This window comes from Patagioenas fasciata, chromosome 2, assembly GCF_037038585.1.
Source record: "Patagioenas fasciata isolate bPatFas1 chromosome 2, bPatFas1.hap1, whole genome shotgun sequence".
NCBI classification, from domain to species: Eukaryota; Metazoa; Chordata; class Aves; order Columbiformes; family Columbidae; genus Patagioenas; species Patagioenas fasciata.
Window position 1 is genome coordinate 29,892,533 of NC_092521.1, and position 13,954 is coordinate 29,906,486.

The 13,954-nt window shown below is 34.6% G+C and overlaps 1 protein-coding gene across 8 annotated transcripts in view; it reads right to left on the minus strand.

Moving 5' to 3' along the window:
• Nucleotides 1-13,954, minus strand: part of RALYL (RALY RNA binding protein like) — a 384,238-nt gene that overhangs the window by 105,754 nt on the left and 264,530 nt on the right. The window lies entirely within an intron of this gene.

Here is a 13,954-nt window from a genome sequence, read left to right on the forward strand (position 1 = left end):
TGCTGAGGAGATGAGAAGTATGACAACATTCAAGAAAGAAGATGCCAGAGGCAGCTATGGAGCTGGGAAGAGGTGGAAATTCCAGTTCCACTAATAACTCTGCCTTCAATAAAGTTGTGGGAAAGCATTTCTTCATGTTTTAAGAAACTCATATTTTGAGGTGCCTTTCATATTTTGAGATCTCGATCCTAGACACTAAAATACAGAAGTGTCAAAGGATTAGAGATAGAGGGTACAGCAAGTAAAAATAACAAATATAGTGACTGAAAACTCTTGAAAATTAAAAATAATAATCTTACTGATGTTTAAAATGCATAGATTGACAAGAGCTCTCTAAACTACTCAAAGAAATCTAAAGCTAAAGTCTTTGGCTTACATAAAAGAAGTTAACATGTCGTGGCTATGGGTCATTCTTGTTTCAGAAAGTAAAAAACTCCTTTTCAAAGACAGGAACAATTTGCAGCCTCCATATGAAAACAATGACGTTTAACTATTTTCTTAATAAAAAAAAGAAAAAAAAAAAAAGAAATTAAAAGGAATGTCTCTCGAGCAGCCTGCCTTAAAATTACACCCTTTTGATCTTTTTTGTCCCTCTCAGATTTTTTTTTTTTAATATGTATCTCCAGTATAACCATATTCTTTCAGTTGTTCAGCATTCACATATCCTCACATTGGCACACCTGTAGCTACTAAAGTGAAATCTTTACCTTAGATTGGCTCTATTGATCTACTTTTCCCACCTTCCGTCAAAACCTGACCACATATATTTCCATTTGCTTTGGATTTGTATCAGCATACCTAAGGATAAAGTGTAGCCTGAAGAAAGTGAAAGCAATGGATGCATTATTTAGATTTATTTAGTATTTCAACTGCAGTTGTCTCAAAATGCCACAGTTCCAATAACGCCATCTCCATTGTGGAGGTCAGTAGAAATTGCAAAGCACATCAGCAATGACAAGAAGGAAAAAATTTGGCTAGGTCATTGCTAAACATAGCAGCAGATAAAACGTATGTAGCATATAGAAAGACCCTGCATGCCACATACTGAAACACTGTTGTGCAGTTTGTATCCATCGAAGTCAATATTGTTGCAGTAATTTATATTCACAGAGGATGATTCCTCAGTTTTCCAGCTTTATTTTTTTTTTTTCTGAGTTGATTTCCAGCAGAATCAGGTCTGTGGTCTGACTCAGACTACAGAGATCTGTGGTCTCTCTTTAGATTTGCTGTTTTGTGTAGGAATCTTTGTTTCCCTTTCTTGCTCCCATCCATATTATTCAGTCCAATTTTTCCTTCTTTAATTAATTTGATAAGATGTCCTCAGTCTTTTTACTCAGGCTGCATTAGATCTTAACTATAGAACTCATTCATTTTCCTTATAGTTAATGGCTATTTTTTTCATTAATTTTTATCATGTGTTTAACCTAGACACGTATTACTAGCTCTCTATATTATATTACACACAGCACATGCAACAACACGTATATTTCTCCATTGTTGTTTTGTGCATTATTCTATTACAACAATGTATTTGTATGCAAATATCTTGGTAATGGTACAACCTAAAGATATAAACTAAATGGAAATTTAATGGGATAGGAATTTATTTATTTTAAATCAAAGATCCATGAAAAAAAGTCTTTATTTGTTTTACTTTGTGTTAATTGCAAGTCTGATTACTTCTTCAGTACAGTGAAATGCATTTGCTAAAAATAATGTAAATACACTCTGTTTGGTGAATCATTCTAGGTCTGTTCATAAAAAACAACATTGAAAAGAAGTATTGAATGTGCTGGGTAACTTTGAGTGGGCACTGCTGCCTCCTGCTTCTCTGCATTACTGTTCACTGTTAGGGGAGTTTAAAATTCACTTTCACACTATTACAGCTTTAAAAAGTCACAATCTTGCATATGGCTGGTTAAATGAAGCAAGCTTAGTGAGGTGGGAAGAAATGAATGGAACATCTTAGCAACAAAAATCATCTAGTCACATTAAGCTTATTACTTTTCTACGAAGATACATCTCTTCTTAAATGATTACAGAAGTTTAAAATAATCTTAAAATAGTTTGTTGGAATAAATTTTATCAGTTCATTGTTGCTGGTAATAAAAGAACCAATAATGTCTACACCTGTCCATCCCATATCTCCTCTCTCCTTTCTGTCCTCCCCATCTGACAGGTCCCAATAAGTAGCCTTTTCTTTGAATTGTGAAAAAAAAATCTCAAACTGCTTCCTAAGCAGAGGGAGATAAAAAATACAGATCTTTTACAAATATAACTGCTGGCTTGAATGTCACATATTACTCATCAGTAAACACTTAGTCTGGGCTGTATCCTCAATTTTATTTTTAATGAGTAGATCTTAGACAAAAAAAGGAAGGTGGGGGAGGCTTAAAGCATCTTCTGTCTCTCAGTGTTTCATTCAATGCACCCAAAGAGTCTTAGAAAATATCCTTCTAAGGCTTCCTTTATGGTTATTTTTATTATGTCAGCTAAGGAGATATTACATCTATGAACATTAATTATTTTTTAATCGAAATAATTTTGCGTAAGGGTCTATGTTTAACCTTATTCAAGTAATAAATACTCCCTAATACAATTACTGATAAACTAAAACTATGCACTTGACATGTGCACACTTTTTACTGGTAAAAATTTGGACAATCTTCTGACAATTTTTTTTTTTTTTTAAATATGGTTTTACATTAGATAAATAAAATTCACTTTATGAATAAATACTATTCAGCTATTAAGGTGGCTTTATGATAACATATTCCCTTTATGATGTAATGAGGACAGAGCTTAACATATTGGCTGAACTGTACCCCTGACTAACATCACTGCAATACTGAATGTGCTGTGGCAAGCAGAATAAGAAAGAGCAAGATTTGCACTTGTCATGCTTATGACTATAAGTTAGAGTTCCATAAATGCTTTTCAAGAGACAAAACAGTTATCTAGTAGTCCTGAAGCAGACCAGAAATAAAGACCAATGAGATTGCCAAAGAAGGAAAATTTTATTAAAAGGTTATGTGTAAAGGGTTCAATTCAGCTGTGTAAACTTTGATGTCTAATACTTTGATGATTTATGGCTCCCAAGACATCCACATGGTAACAGAAAGCATGCCATAGGACCTGTATGAAACCTGAAATCTGGAGTGGTCTGCTGAAGTCAAGTCCATCTTGAATGGCTCTGGGCAAATACGTAGGTAACTGAACCTAACCCAAAGAATTTATATTTTGCCCTCTTTCTGATAACTGTAATTTTTCTCTGGCTATTTTTTATCCTTAGGGTCAAAGTAGTCACAACCTGAATTCTCAGGCTTTGACCCTGCATGAGTTGATGGATAGATGTGGAAGAGAATGCTCACAGAGATCCACCCAAATCCAGGTGGGGAAGAGGAAAAAGTCCTGTCTGTTGCGGGCCTGTGTTTGATTGCAGTAGAAAGTATGTGGAAAGAGAAACTGATAAGATGTATGACTGAGAATTTTTAAATATTGTCAAAGATTCCAGTATTTGCTAGTACACAACCCACAGCTGATTGTGTAGACTAAAAAATTGTGTGGATCAAAGAGAAACAGTGTAGCATAATACTTTCAAATCAGCTTTTTGCTAAAGTCAAAAAGACTGTCAAAATGTTTTAAGTATGCCTTTTCTTCAGCCAATTTTTACTCTTCTCAAGTGTTCATGTCCAGAAGATTATACAGTTTGTGAGACTTCATGAAAACCTCAAGTACTCATCAGAAGGTGCATTAGAATATTAGAATGAAATTTATTATATTCACAGTGTTCTCATCATCTACTAATTTTGAAAAAAACACCAGAAAAAAAGTACTTTTTTTCTCCTTTTTTTTTCCTTTTTTTTTTTTTTTTTTTTTTTCTGGAGATGTTTGATTTTTAGAAAACCATTTGGCTGGTTTTTCTGTCTGTCATCTTCTAAATTTCTGCTGACCTGTTTTACTTGTATTCAGCACTATCAGACAGTAATGAAGCATCACCACAAAAGATTCTTTTTTAGATAGCAGGAAATTCCCCCAAGGTACTGGTCCTACTTTCACCATAGGCAATTTTTTCTTTTTCAATGAATCTTCTTCACTAGAATATAATTTGTCTCATTGTTATACTAGCATTTATCTTTAATCTTCAAGGAATTTGCTGTCAAGCCTCTCTCATTAGACTAAACTCTTTTTATCAGATGTCACTATTACCATCTAGCAATATGATCACAAAGCATATGAAACAAAGTCTGACACTTCTCAGGCAGGGGCCCATACTGTCTCTTCAGCTCATCCCTGTTCACAGCACATTCCCATTCCTTCAGTAAGAACATTAGAAAAGCATTTAGATGTTTTTCTGTGCCTAACAATTTATGTTGCTTTGTGTAGCAATCTTTGTTCCCTTTTCTTGCTCTTTTCCTACTTCTACCTGAAGGCTCACATCTGTAATATTCAGCTCAAACTTTCCATCTTTAATGGATTTGGTAATACATCCTCAATCTTTTTTCCTCAGCCCACATTAGATCTTAACTATAGAACTCACTCCTTTATCTTAATGTTAATGCCTAATTTTGTGTTAATTTTTATCATGTGTTTAACCTAGGCATATATTACTAGCTCTCCTTTTTATATTACACTTAGCACATGCAATAACATGTATATTTCTCCATTGTTCTTTTGAGGATTATTCTATTACAACAATGTAAATAAATTTTTATCAGATGTTGCCACTACCATTTAGCACGTTCTTATTCCTCAATTTGGATATTCGTAATTTACTAAAAATTTCTGAGATTTGCAGCTTTGTTTCCTACAAATTGAAGTTTAGAATCAAGATCTGCATGTCTGGAAGTAAAATATTGATCTATTAGTAAAGACAGGAATTTAAAAAATTTCACAAAAATCAGAAAATAAAACACAAAAACAACAACTAAGTAGAAGTGCTTCATAACAGTCCTTAAATACATGAAAGGTTCACACACAAACATACACACACAAAGAAGAAGAAGAGGGAAGAGTTAATAAATAAGTCATTTTCTGTGTCTCTGGAGTTTAAAATGATCATGGACATAGACAGTCACAACAGAGATTTAAGTTTTTTTATTTGAAAACTGACTTTGTTATTGGTAAGTGTAGCTGTACATTGCCCAAGAAATGCTAAAAACGGTATCACTGGAGGATTTTAGAATAGCTTATATATCTCAGAGAAGGCTGCCTAAGAGATGGGTAAGATGAAATCTTGTAGTTTCTTCCAAGCCTTACTTGTGATCCCCTTTTGTCCAGTTAAAACAGAAATCATCACAAGGTCCAGCAAGAACCAAGATTCTGTTTATGTTTGTCCTTCAGCCCTCCTAATATTGACAGAGGAAGCTAGGAGCAGCATCTCCAAGTGGGAATGAATGAGATCACCTGTGGTTGAACCCTGCTCTGAATCTTTCCAGCTACAGACATTGGTCTTCTAACTCAGGCACCTATGGATAAACATCATGAACACCCTTCAGAATTGCACTGTGTTCTCAATTAAATTTGGGTAACTGCCACAAGATTCAGAGGAGCTACAACACATGGATAAGCTGGAACCTTCCACTTTGCAACTCAGAACGACGGTTTTACACAAAGAACTGCTCCGCAACTTTCTCCCCAGTCACAGAGATTGATGGAGGCTCTAGAGAGTTTGATACTTTCTCAACTCCCTCCTCGTTATTCACACTGTCTTATATAACCCTTGAGTGAAACCTGGCCAATTGTATTCTGTTTCCAGTTCCAAAATGAATAATGCAGTTGTGAATGCCTGATGACTCTTTATTTTATTTTTATTTTTTAAGTACCGTACACAGTACTTGCAGATCCCTTTAGACAGGTAGCAATAACAAAGTTTTCTGTTCCTCCATCTAAGAAACATTTATCTATTATTTTAAACCACGTATAATAAGATATTCCTCTCTGAAGTGTCTGAAAAAACAGTTAAACTTCAGTCTCAGAGTTAGATATTCTATATGATAGATTCTACAGTGGAAAAAAAATCTTCCCTTCTGCTTTGGCAAGTGGAAAAATGGTAAATCAATCTCAGAAGGATGCCATTCTAACTCCTTTCATTTGCTTTACACACACTTTGTAATATCCAAGTTTGTTCCTCCTAACTTAGATCAGTTTCTTTCCTAATCCATCTCAGTTTTCGACAAGTTTGTTCTGGGCTAGTATGCTTTTGGTTTTGAGCAATTTTAATGGTTTGTTTTATTTTTACTAAGTCTTGTCTTCTTTTCATCCCGTCTTTAATTTGATTTTAGCCAGGTTTTATCTGCCCCTGACAGGTTTTCATTTGTTCTGATACATGCTTTGATTGCTAGTTTGGCTGGGAGTTTTCATCATCTTTTATTTCATCTTGATGAGGTTGTCACTATCCAGCAACAATACTTAGTTACTTTAACGCTATTTCTAAACACCTATTTAACAACTGAGACAGTGTTAAGTGATGTTCTGCTTCAAACTTCTCTGATTATGGAACTAAAACACAGTTCCTTTCCATTACAAGGAGTTAGAAGGATTGTGTCCCAAGTTGTTTTCTGAATATAAACCAAGATTCCACTTAAAAACAGATTTTCTTCAGGATTTGTGTTAATATAATTCAGGACACAAAAGATCTATAAGAGGTGGTCTGCATTTTTCTAATCATTAAACTATTTATATGTAATTCAGTTGATGCACCATATTGCTACAAAAGCTTCCCTATATTTCACCTTACAGTAATCCTTTCAATGATCATTATCTTTAATTGCACAACACATTAAAGTTACAGTTCAGAGATTTTCCTAAATAGAGCGCAAACACAATTTTGTACTTGGAAACATATTCATTTAGTACAAAATTGTAGAAAACTGGGTATCAGATTTATGGTAACAATTTTTATTTTATTTTATTTTATTTTATTTTATTTTATTTTATTTTATTTTATTTTATTTTATTTTATTTATATTTTAGTAGCATGTTGAGAACTTCATTAGCCTAGGTCATGAGTTTAGAATTAGCATTTCAAAATTTATTGGTTTTTATCCAGTTAGGAATTTTTTAATCCTAGTAGAAAACTGTCAGAAAGTCACTAAGTAATAGAAAGATTTTCTTCCTTGTTGTTGTTAAATCTGAAATAGTTTATGGTACCTGTAGTAAGCACTAGTTTGCATCATCTCAGAGCTGGCAGATCTTATTGGATACTGCAAATCTAAAAGGGTGGACAAATACCAGAGGTGGAGCAAAAGTAGCTCTGCTGAATTAAAAAAAAAAAGATAATAATTTTTTTATAGACAAACAAGTGCTCCATTGTGGATTTCATAAAAAAAATTCACACATATAATTTCCAGGGAATAAAGTGCTGCATATGGGTGAGTTTTTATGAGAGACTTAAGGCAGCTTTTTCTATAAATCTATCTGCTTACGTAACAAAATCATTCCACTTCCATATAGAGAGTTGTTTTTATTGGGAATTACAGACACTGTCATATTTGGCAAACAGATAATATTAATTTCAATTTTATTAGATTAGCATGCAATTCAATGTTGTCCTGTTTTTCTTCTCACAATCCTTTTAATTGTCACACTGATGAGACCTTTCAGTATGCAGAATCCATTCTTGCATAACCCAAGAACATTGCAAAAACACACCTCAAATTCATGTCTCTTGATTCCGCTTAAAGGCTCAGAAGTACTTGAACACCTCAAACAGGTTTTTCAGACAAAACTATTTGAAGAAACCATTTTTTGTTGTCACCATTGCATGATGAGATCCTATTTTAACCTTTTACTATATTTATTGAAACAGCATGAACACACATTCAAAACACATTTTCAGTTCTTCACTCTAGTCAACATTGTTTCACTTTGTCTACAAAACAGAACAGGAAGAGCTTGAGAAAGAACCTCTTGTGAACAAATGAGACACTTAAAATGTCAATTTAGGGCTCACAGCAATGTAAACTGATGATGTTTTATGGTACAGTCAGTGAACAGCTGCTGCTTCAACCTTGCATTTCAGACTAATGCTTTTATATCAATGATCAAGGGAAAGCTGAAAATATTCCCCTTTCTTTTCTCATTGTATGGAATCTTTCTTTCCCAATGTGTAGGACTCAAGACAATTTTAGTCATAATGAATCAGTGTAATGGCTGGCTTGAAAGGGAGACTAAAACCTTTAAAAGAGATGAAAAGTAGAAGAAGAAGATCGATTTTTAGAGTGATGGAAAAAGTTGTATTGTATCAATTCACCACCAGACCATGCTAAAGGATGTAATAGTATCGGTACACATAAAACAGCATCCTCTGAATCACAGAGCTCTGCTCACTCTGACCAAAGTACCCGTTTGTCTCCAACTAGTGTGGCCCCAACTTCACTTTTTTTTTTTTTTTTTTTTCTTTTAGGACACATGCATGTGCCTGTGTGGGGCGGCAGGGTAGGGAAAGTGCCAACAAGAAGTTGGTTGATTGATGAGAAGCTCAACATGATCCAGTAATGTGTGCTTGCACCCCAGAAAGCCAACCGTACGCAGGGCTGCATCAAAAGAAGTGTGACGAGCAGAGTGAGGCAGGTGATTCTGTGCCTCTGCTCTTCTCTTGTCAGACCCCACCTGCAGTATTGCATCCAGCTCAGGGGCCCTCAACATGAGACAGACATGGGCCTGTTGGAGAGGCTCCAGAAGAGGGCCATAAAAATGTTCAGAGGGATGGAACACCTTTTATATGAGAACAGGCTGAGAGAGTTGGGGTTGATCAGCCTTGAGAAGACAAGGCTCCATGGAGACCTTAGAGCAGTCTTCCAGTATCTAAAGAGAGCCTACAAGAAAACTGGGGAGGGATTTTTTAGGAGAGGGAATTTTTACAAGGGCATGTAGTGATAGGACAAGGGGTAATAGCTTTAAACTGAAATAAGGTAGATTTAGATGAGATGTAAGGAAGAAATTCTTCACCATGGGGATGGTGAGGCACTGGAACAGGTTGCCCAGAGAAGCTGCGGATGCCCCATCCCTGGGACTGTTCAAGGTTGGGTTGGATGGGGCTTTGAGCAACCTGGGCTAGTGGAAGATGTCCCTGCCCATGGGAAGGGGGTAGGGACTAGATGACCTTTTAGGTCCCTTCCAATGCAAACCATTCGATGATTCTATATTAGAATATGTTTTTGTTGTTTTGTTTGGTTTTTGTTTTTTGCTTTTGTTTTTCTGGTAATACCGACAAATCGATGTACAAGAAATACTTCTTGAATTAAACAAATTATTCATGCTACACAACTTTCAGGAATTATGTTGTTTTAAATTGAGACATTATTAACCATCATATATATATGTAAAGAAGAGGTCCAGGGAGACCTTATGGCAGCCTTTGAGTACTTTAAAGAGGATAAGTCCTTAATCAAGACTGTACTATGTAGTATTTAACAACCTAAGCTATTCTTTTTCAATAAAAAGCTTCCAATATGTTGTTGACCCATTTCAGAAAAGGATATCAAACATTTGAAACACATTTTACCTTTTAGAAATTTGGGCTAAAAGCTAGAAACCAAGCATTTTAAGAAAATAAATGAACCATTGTTAGTAATAAAGGACATCAGAATACATGTTTGTATGACAAAGTACTTCCAAATCACTTTCTCTATTTAGGGATGTTTCAAAACCACAAGAAATAAGAGGAACTCCAAAGCACTAGTACTTCTCACCTTGTGGTTTTACTGCTAAATACCAGATCATACTGTGAGTCAAGTAAAAGATGTGGACTATTCCACTTCCCCAAAAAAAAAGTTGAGACCTGAACATTATTTCTTTTGACAGGATATGGTATTTATGACCCGAATATATAAGAAAATGACGTTTGGAGAATAAAGTCCTGTTGAACTTGGAATCAAATGTTAGAAAAAATGAGCATGTGAAGATTTTGTTTTTGTTTTCTGATTGGCATTGAGCTTAGTCTCAGTCACCTTTTCTGGTGGCTTGACACTTCCACTGTGGTTTTAAGGGCTTCATTTGAGGTTGGCAAAGGACTAAATGAAAAAACAAATACGCTGTCAGATTTTCCCAGGGAGCAAGCAGACTGATTTTATTTGGCAAACATTCCTGCATGCTTGGAAAAAGTAAAGCAGAAGAAATAAAAGATCATGTCAAACATATGATGAAATAAAACTGGTCCAAATTTAATCTAGACCACACATACAATGAAAACTATGACTAACATTCTCAGTGACTTCCATTGAATGCAAAAGCAAATCCACATGAAAAGCTGAGGTAGGGTTAAGTGATTATTTTCTATTTATTTATTATCTATTTATGTTATTTATTATTGCAGAAAACATTACACTTTCTCCAAACTGTACTGTGGACAAGTAAACAAAAATACACTGAGATATTCATTTCCAGAGTTTCATATGACTTTTGTCAACATTCTAGTGCTGAGTATTTTGAATAGCAGAGAAAATATAGCAGATGTGACTAAACGGGAAGGGGAGGTGTTGGAAATCAGTACACTGGAAGGCTCCAGTGTAGAATTGTAGTCCTGTCAAAGGGATTTTTAATAAATTTTCTCACAGTTAAATCTCCCCCTTCAGAACATTGCCACAAACTCCACACTGTTTTGACAGCAGCAGAACATGTGATGATTATTTTTAAAGATGTTAGCAAGACACAGGTCTGTTGGGCAGCCCTCACTCAAATTAATAAATATTAGTGAAATTATTTTTAAAATGTCGATAGAGGAATTGCTTTTGAATAACATCAAATTAATAGCTTTAAAACATCTGACTTTGGGGAAGGGGAAATAAGATTATGTTTCTTTTAAGGTATCATACTGAAAACATACAGTGAGGTTCAAGAATGCAGTATTTTTTTATTAATGGGCTCAAGAAGAAGAAAATAGTCAAATTTTCAGCTCTTGTAAATTACAGGTTATTATATGAATTAGTTGCCTGCATTCATGGATGCCTGAGTTCATGGATGTGGGAGGTTCTACCATAAATTCAGGAAAATAATGAAAATTATTTGAATTTAAATTAACCGAACATTTTGCTCACAATTCTTAGTTTTCCAAATCAGTGAGCTTAATAGCCTAATCTTTCAAATAGAAGGATAAATTCGATCTGTAAATGTTATCTCTGGCTAAAGATCTGATTAATCATGCCATTTCATTGACATATGAGGATGACTGCACTAGAATATACTGATGGGGAGCCCTTCAGAAAATTGCTGAAAAATAGGTGTCTAAATTTAAACAAAGAAGCTTTTACGAGTTCCCTTAGTAATTTCACCTATAAAGTGATGTACCCTTGAACCATGATCTAGGATCTGTCTTGAGATATTAGGAAATATGGAGAATCTCATGTTCAGCAAAATAAAATTTTGCAAAGGAAAGTAGAATTCTCATAATGACAAACACAGCTTTAAAAGTTCCATCCATAATGCAGGCATACTTTCTTGTTTTGCAAAGTTATAGATCATTAAAAAAAGCTTTTTAGCATGACACCTATTGAAACATTATCATCACAGCTTACTACACATTGAGATTGCTCCATACCACCTAAAAAAAAAAAAAGACATTGCATTTTTATATCTCACTTCACTATTGGCAGCATTTTATTATAATACTTTTTAAAAATGTAGTAGTTTAAAACAAATATATTAATTTATCTACAAAGTCTCCATTAAAAAACCAAAACAAAATGAATAACCCTATCATCTGACCAGGTAAAGTATTCAGTCTCTTCTAGTAAATGTTGTGTAGTTTAAATAAATGGATACTTTACTAATTAAGATTATCTTCATTTTTATATGCAATGTAACTTTTATCAGACAAGTGTCAGAACTAGATGCTGTTTCCAAGCTACACTTTTCCAAACTTGATTCTACATGTCACTTGGACCTAAACTGTAAAAAACTGAAAGACACGGAGTGGTAAACTATGCTAAATTTGGAACATCCTATCCATTGTGTAAGTTACCTGTATGATAACTTACACAAAGAAAATACAAAGCATAGGTGGAATAGGCCCATCTAACCTCTTATTTTAAAGTGATCAACATGGATGAATGGACAAATTCTTTTATTCAAGATTCAAAAGGTGATTTACCATTTATATGAAAAATCAGAATGTATTTGATATGGATATATGACTTGCAAATCAAAAATCCAGTCATGACCAAAATGATAATATTCTTTCCTTAAATTTTAAGTTCTTTAGATTGACAGATTGCAGACCATTATAGAGACTTATCATCAAGGTATTAATCATTTCCTACTCAGATTAGCAATTAATTATACTTCAGTGAGCCTTGAAATCTAGCATACAAGTTATCTGTACTCTGCACATGCTAGTAAGAAACTATTGTTTTCTGCAATAATAAATAACATAAATAAAGAAATAACATAAATAAAATAAACTAACGGTGAAAACTGATTTCCCTTCAAATCATATGTAATTGACCATTGGCTGTTTCGTTTGGGCTTGATTTGTGATGACTTTTTAAAGTTGTGGCTCATAGCCTGTTGGGCAAAATCACCTAAGCATTTTCAACGCTCAGTGCTTTGCCGCAGATGGTTTGGCCTCCACTTCCTAGAAATGGTATATTGTTTCCTCCATTCTGCAAGTTGAGGCCGCTCTTCAACCCTAGCACCAAAGAAATTTCTTCCTTCTTTACATTAAGCTATCATTTCTATCCATTACACTGATTTGCTAGAGTGGGTAAGATAGATGGGTCTATTTGTGGTCAGTAAGAGAGCTTATTTTTTCCCAGTTTTGACACTGAACTGTCATATATATTCATACATATTCTTTCTGCAATTTCACTTATTTCCCAAGTCAGTGTTTTCCTTTTTTTCTTTTTATTTTTTTTTTTCCTCTCACTATTTCTGTTATTAAAACCAAAATTGATACAAAATACTATTTTGTCTGGTTGTTTACCACAGAAAATTCTTCTTACATAGCATGGTTGAGAAAAATCTACATAACAGTAGTTTCAAGTACCAGATGTTAAAATTTAAGCATGAGACCCTATGGAGAATCAGAAAAATCATGTGAGTGCAAGGGCAAACTGTTAAACATTATGAGTGAGAGAGTAAGGGAGAAACACATAACATTCTGGGGAAGATGGAATAAGGTAGAACATCTATTTTTGTTATCCAAGTTTTAGTTAAATTTCACCAAAACAATCTGACCCAAGGCATTTTGTCTTCAGCAGTTCACTGTTGCCTGTATAACTAGGCAAATAAAGGTGGTGTGTTCCTCAGGGAGTCTTCCTACCTTTTAGTTTCTTTTGCTTATCCTCTCTGAGTCCCTGAGGGTAAAAGAACTCCCGACTTCTGTGTGAGACTGAAGTGGCCCAGAGGACCTAAACATTACATGAAGTGCAGGCTATGACCCAAGTTTGAGGGTCCTCAAAAAAAAAACCAAACCAAACTCAGCATCTCAGGCAAGTATCTCCAAGAAAATGAATACAGCCGGTTATGCAGGTTTCCAGCCAGACTCTCTAAATATCCTTCTCTGACTCTGACACTTGTGTGGCTTTGTTAAATAATAGTCTCTTCAGCAGTATTTCTTCCTGATTTCCCTTCCTTCCTCCTCATCAAACACATTTTTTTTTTCTTTAATTGGAAATGTATTTCTTTCCCAAACAGCACACTTCAACAGAAAAATATGTGACAAAACAAAGTCTGATTTTGTAACCTACCTGAAATTCACCTATGGAAAAGAGATCACAAAATCGCATCAGAGACACACGAGTGATAGGACAGACCCAGTATCACAAGGGTTTATAATACAAGGCAGAAGGAGTGACCTTCAGTTATGGCACTTTGCTCTAAGGAAAAACTTAAAAAGAATGAAATGTTTAAACTTAAATCTCCAGACTCTTGTCCTGAGGACCACCTCAGTCTCACAGCTATGTCTCCAGTGCCATCTGCTGACAAAAGCTTCCATTGCAACTCCCAAAGTAAG